Raw genomic sequence first — 7,192 nt, 5'->3', positions numbered from 1 at the left:
AACTGCCTCTTGGTCCAGGTACAGATTCCTCATGAGCACAATTAAGTGTTCCGGAATACTCATTCTTCACAATGTTGTCCATAACTCATCATGAGCCACACAATCGAGAAAGCCTTTGCATAGTCAATAAAGCACAGGTAAACATCTTTCTGATATTCTTTGCTTTTGGCCAAGATCCATCGGACATCAGCAATGATATCCCTCCTTTCCAATCTTTAATCCTCTTATTAGTTTAGCACATCAAATCACATCATGGGGGATAGCTACATCTCAACTGACAGTAGCAGCCCAACACCTAACCCAAGGTGCCACCAGGGCTTCTTACTAGAGAGAATGATCCAAATAACAGTACCTCTTATTATTTTTTTGATGATACAGAAAGTGATATGGGTTATTGCAATGTCTATGGGTCATCATTACAAACATTAATTCTCATTGTAATACTGAATTGTGGAATGCCAGTTAAGAATGATCTCTGCCAGAAAGACAAACCAGTTTTTACTACTGTAGCTAAAGAATTTTCCAAGAAAAAAAAAGAGACGATCAAAAAGTGTAATCTGTAGAGGGACAGTGACTCTTTAGCTCAATTAATTTAGCATGTACAAAAAAAGTTTACATTGGGACAAAGAATAATACTACAGATAAGAATGCTAATTGTAAAAGCTAATGTGTGCTACATGTTGTTGTTGCTGTTGTCAGGTGCCATCTAGTTGGAACCGACTCATAGCGACCCCATGCACAGCAGAACGAAACAACGTCCGATCCTGGGCCAACCTCACTACCGCTGCCACACTTGACCCCATCAATGACGCCACCTGGCTGATCCATCTCGTTGGGGGTCTTCCTCTTTTTCTCTGACCCTCCATCTTACTCAGCATGGCATCCTTCTCCAGCGACTGTTCTCTCCTGACAATATGTCCAAAGTATGAGAGATGAAGCTTAGCCATCCTGGCCTCCAAGGAGCACTCTGGCTGCACTTCTTCCAAAACAGATCTATTGGTTCTTTTGGCAGTCCATGGCACTTTTAGTATTCTCCTCCAACACCACAACTCAAAGGCATCAATTCTTCTACGGTCTTCCTTATTCACTGTCCAGCTTTCGCATCCATATGAGGTTCATAGTCATCAATTAAATTGCAATTTCCACAATTAATTACCAATAAGCTATTTTTCTTACTCATCTCTAAAAAACAAAGAAACAAGGAGAATGTGTGATTGAGAAACATGGTCTTGGTGGACCTTCTTGTTAGGTTTCTGCTCTCTTTCCTTGTTCTGTTTAGTAGGGACACTGAGATTCTACTTATTTGGATAATTTTAAATCAAACTTTTAAAGATTTGGGGTGCTAAAAGAAATGAACAGCTTTGATATCACCAACAATTTTCTGTCGCTTTTGCTTATTCAATAACACAAAGAATATTGGGGAAACATAACTTTTCAGTAGTTCCTCAGGTTACTTCTTTCAGAGGCATAATTAGGACATGACTGACTCTGAGAAACTTTCCCAGAGAATAGAGCTGCTTGCTAGATTTTGTTTCTGTCTCTTCTATAATTGGATGCCTAAATGCTGTTCTGAAGGCCTAATGTGGCGCTATAGGATAAGCACTGGACCACAAGGTCTGTTTGAACCTCAAAGTTGGCAGTTCACTCACCAGCAGCTCCTCAGAAACCCTATACAGGGTTGCTATAGTTGGAAATGACTTGATGGCAAACATCAACTTAACAACAAAAAATGCTGCTCTGCTTAGAATCTTTCCTTTCCTTTCTTCACCTTTCCAGTTTCATTTATAACCCCATTCCTATTCTTCTGCATCTCTCCAATTATATTGGCTCTGAACAATGAATGAACTGAAAACTGTACTGGACTTGGAAGCAGTAGATGAGGGTTCTGAATAAGGTATTCAGAAATTTGTGCAACTTCTCAGTTCCTCAGTTTTCTTAATCTATAAGAATGATTACAAAATACAAATCTGCTGCTCAGGATCTCTATAAAGTGTTCAAGAGCAAAGATACCAGTATGAGGGCTAAGGTGTGCCTGACCCAAGCCATGGTATTTTCAATAGCCTAAAGGAGCTCTGGTAGCGTAGTGGTTACGAATCAGGCTGCAAACCTTAAGGTCAGCGGTTCGAAACTACCGGCTGCTCCGAGGGCGAAAGATCAGGCTTTCTACTCCTGTAAAGATTTACACCTTCGGAAACCCTGTACAGGGTTGCTATGGGTCGAAACTGACTTGACGGCATTTAACAACAACTACAATATGCATGAGTACTGGTGTGGCACTGTGGGCTAATGCGTCAGACTTTAAAATCCTTTGAACTACAATGTCGGTGGTTCAAGCTCACCAGCTGCTCCTTGGAAACCCTATACAGGGGCGCTATGGGTCAGAATCGACTCAGCGGCACTTAACAACAACAACAACAACAATAATATGCATGTGAAAGTTGAACAATGAAAAAGGAAGACCATAAAAGAATTGATGTGTTTGAGTTATGGTACTGAAGAAGAATATTGACAGTACCACAGACTGCCAGAAAATAAAAAATAAAAATAATAATCTGTGCTAGAAGAAGCATGTCCAGAATGCTCTTTAGAAGCCAGGCTGGTGAGACTTGGTCTCTCATACTTTGGACATGTTATCAGGAGGGACCAGTGCCTGGAGAAGGTCATCATGTTTGGTAAAGTGGAGGGTCAGCGAAAAAGAGGATGACCCCCAACGAGATGGATTGGCACAGTAGCAGCAGCAGTGAGTGCAAGCGTAACATGATTGTGAGGATGGCACAGAATAGGGCAATGTTTCATTCTGTTGTGCATACGTTTGCTATGAGTCGGAACTGACACAACAACATCTAACAAGAACAACAAAGAGGTGTGATTGGATTATTTTACCTTGAGATTTTTAAAAAAACAAAAACATTTGACCTAAAGTGGGACACACATCACCATGCTTTCTGCAACTCACACCTAAACTTAGAATCAACGTCTCTTTTTTCAAAATTCCTTTATGACTTAAAAAAAAATCCAATAGAGGGATTTTGCACCTATTAAACACTGGAATAGTTTGCCAACTATGTCACAAAGCTTGTGCTGTGAAGTTCTTTTTCATATTTTTAACCTCTGAGCACACTTAAAATTCAATATGAACAATATTGAATTTTAAGTGTGCTCAGAGGTTAAATGGGGAGTAGCTGCTTCAAGATTTTAAGCAGCTACTCCCCATTTAGTATTAGTATATTTATTTCTCATTAAGAATAAAACTTAATAGATCCCAGAGTAGATTTTCCATTCTCTTGGGTATTATTAATATTGAATTTAAAGTGTGCTCAGAGGTTAAAATTATGAAAAAGAACTTCACAACACAAGTTCTTGTGACATAGTTGGGAAATGATTCACGTGCTTGACTATTACTGTCAAGAAAATGGAAAATCTACTCTGGCATCTATTAAGTTTTATTATTAAGGTGAAACAAATATACTTATGTTGAGTGGAGAGTAGCTGCTTAAAATCTTGAAGGAAATAAAGTATCTCCCCCCACCCCAAGGCCCTTAGTCACCCTTCAATCCTGAAACTGAACTTACCACAGTGGCTCAACTTTCAGCCAAACAATAGACAGGCCTATAAAGGGCACAATAACATCAAGGAGTTACACACTCCTTAGAACACTCTTACTATCTGAGTTCAAAAGGGCAGCATTGACCCAGAGATAAAGCTCAAAAGCAGGAGGGCTGAGTTTGATTATGTTCCATTTACTCCTGTCGACCTCGAAATAAGAGAGAGAAGAGCTGGTTGGTCTGAAGTTTGGGGAGACCTAGCCACTGGGGGCTAGAGCTGAGAGTGAAGCATCCAGCTGATATGAAGTAGGGAGAGGCGTGAAAGAACACCCAAACTTGTAGATAGTACCCATTTGACCTAGCTTGGATGGCTTGATGATCAGAACTCAACTAGAGGAAGATAAAGAAATTTGATACAGAAAGCAAGTGTAAATTGCTACAATTTGATGAACTTGATCGTTACTTATAGCTGTAGTTGCTCAAAATACCAATCAAGAGGGAAGGAATCTTCACATAAAGGATCAAGCCTATCCACTCAGTACACAGGGTTGATAGGGATGGGAGACTTAGACACTGGCTACCTAAAATTGGGGGGCGGGCTATAAAGGCACAAACTGATTGGCTTGCAAGTTTCCACGAAGGAGTTTAGTTTCGGAACTGGTGGGAAAAGGTAGAATCACCACTGAATAGTTTTCATCTTGTCTAGATAGGTGTGGTGAAAGGAGATGGGGATAGGATTCTTTTGATTCAATAGTGAGTAATTGTCATCACGACTAATTGTGATTGTCACAACTGTAAAGGTAGAAGTTTTGTAACATAAAGGGGGCAATAGTTAATCTTACATTCCTGGAACAGAGGACTCTAGGACCATCAAGAGGGAAGAGCATGAGCGGAACATAGGAACCTATCCAGAGAGGCAGTGATACCAGAGATGGAGGCAGAGGTGAAAGGGAGCAGCTGAGGACTCTAGATTCATGAAAAGCAAAAGGTTGTGTGCTGGCGGGCAGAAGTCAGGCTTGCAGAATGTGCCCTTTGGTTGTTTAAACGATTATATATTCCTGTGCGCTTTTGTGTACATCAAAAAAAACGGGGGGGGGTGGTGGTGGTGGTGGAAATGGAGGCAAATACTGATAATGCATGAAGGAGATTGTAATCATTGCAGTGAAACAAAATATGATTGGTTGAGTGTAAAACCAATATTATTTCTGCCATGTAAACTGTCACTCAATTCACAATAAAAACTTTAAGAAAAAAAAAAAAAGCTCAAAAGCAGGAAAGGCTATGAAAGAAAAACACACGGAAACCAGAACACCAGGAGGAAGTAGGATTGGTGTTGTTACATTGAATCAATGTCATGAAACAAAAGGTGTTAGAATTCTTGAATGGAAAACAACCATTTTGCTCTGTAAACTTTCATGTAAAGCACAACTAAAAAATCTTAAAAAGGAAGAAATTAAGAAAAGATGCATTTCTTATTTACTCTGCCAAGCACATTGCTAGGCACTTATTCACATTACTCCTGGTAACCCTCAGAAAAAAGGGGAAAAAAATCATTGCCTCACAAGCTGAAGAAACTGAGGCGCAGCAAGATTAATATAACTAGCGTCTGGTAGAACACATTCATTTTGTGGCAGGGCTGGGATTTGAAACCCAGGAGATGAAATGAATGTGTTTACAACACTCTGAATATATTAATTCCACTGAATTGTACATTTTTAAATGGCTAATTTCATGTTACATGAATTTTACCTCAACAAAGGAGTCCTGGTGTGGTACTGTAGGATAAGCACTAGACTACTAACCACAAAGTCGGCACATCAAACCTACCAGTCATTCCTCAGAAACCCTATACAGAGTTGCTATGAGTCAGAACTGACTCAGTGACACTTAGCAGCAGTAACAACAACAATTTCAATTAAAAAGGCAAAAAAGGTTAGTTTTATAGCTTGTGCCATTTTAACTACATCACAGCGTGGCAAACTGGAAATGATCTAGGAAACAGCTCTCTTATAACTAGCTCTTTGATTTCGAGCAAGTCCTTTTGCTCCTCCAGACTTCAATTTTTCCACATACCAAAAAGGAAAGAGTGGACTAGATGGCTGATTTCCAGGCCCTCCTTCTACTCTTACCAGGCAGTAGTCTAATGAGTTTATGTTATAACAGAACACGAACTGGTCTTTGTTTCCCCCTTGTGGGTGAAAGCCGAACTGTTACTATGAATTCAGAATAATGTGTTCATTACAAAACAAGACCAGCAGTAACAACAGTAATAGACCCAGATCAAACCAGCTATGTGATACCATGCAGGTAAACTTTTTTTAAATGAATATTTTGCTTTCAGAGAGCGCCTTTATGATAGTGACACAAACTTAAACTCATAACCTTTCTAAACAAAAAATAATGATCATATGGTCGTAAATGTGATCAGAAACAAAGGACACATCAAGTAGACATTTCTCTCTTCCCCACCTACTCTAGTTTTCTATTTTACCAGAATTGACTCTTTCAAAAATCTGTCAGCATGTAAAAAAACAAACAAACACAAAACTATAAACAAAATTAAAAAGCAAGAGATATAAGGGTGGTGACAGTAGATTGCAGAAAACAAGCACTATGGATAAAAGGTAATGTTAGCATCTATAATATAAAAAGGAGTCCTGGTGTGGCTCTGTGTGTTAATGCGCCAGACTGCAAAGCCATTTGTACTGCAAGGTCAGTGGTTCAAGCTCACCAGCTTGTCCTTGGAAACCCTATACAGAGTCACTATGGGTCAGAATCGACTCGACAGCACTTAACAACAACAACAATATAAGAAAGAGCTCCTGGATATTAGTAAGATCAATGTTCCCTACCCCAAATGGACTATTATCAAAAGAAGAAATAAAAGTGGTCAATAAAAATATAAATCATTAGTTACTCTCAATTAAAGGACTAAAGAAATGCAAATCAAACCATGAGATCATTTTTCATGCATCAAATTGATCCAATGTGGTTAAAAAGTAAGATAATATTCCATATGGATGGGTGTTTGGAAAAATAGGATTTCTCTTATTCTACTGGTGTTGATACAATTTGGGACAACATTTTAGAAGCCAGTTTCCCAGCATGTATTAAAAGCCACAAAAATATTCATACTTTTTTACTCAGAAATTCCACTTAATGGAAATAAAGAGAGATGTGAATTAAGGTTAATATTAGGAATACCCGCTGCTGGTATATTTCACAGGAGATAGCTGGAAAAAACACTAAATGTCTAGCAATAAGGGTTTGGTGCAAATCCTTTAATGGACTATTTTACAGGCACTAAATGTAATTTAGAAAAAAGTTCACTATGTATTAAGTGAAAAAAAGACATAGCAACCCATGTGTGCAGTATGGCATCAGTTGTCTTTATACATAAGCACATTGAAATACACACTGAAAAGTTAAAATCCGATTATCTCAGGATAGTAGGCTGACATATTATTTCTATTTTCTTTATCTTGATTTTCTGCTTCTTTTGTTCCCTAGGCTTTCTACCATGAACGTGTATTACCTTTGTAATCATATAAAACAGATTTGATGAATTAGACACTAAAGACCAAAGACCGGAAGAGTTGTGGGATGACATCAAGAATATCATACATGAAGAGAGCAAAAAGTCATTA

Source organism: Chrysochloris asiatica, unplaced genomic scaffold (genome assembly GCF_000296735.1).
Source record: "Chrysochloris asiatica unplaced genomic scaffold, ChrAsi1.0 scaffold00389, whole genome shotgun sequence".
NCBI lineage: Eukaryota > Metazoa > Chordata > Mammalia > Afrosoricida > Chrysochloridae > Chrysochloris > Chrysochloris asiatica.
Note: the sequence above shows the minus strand (reverse complement) of the source record.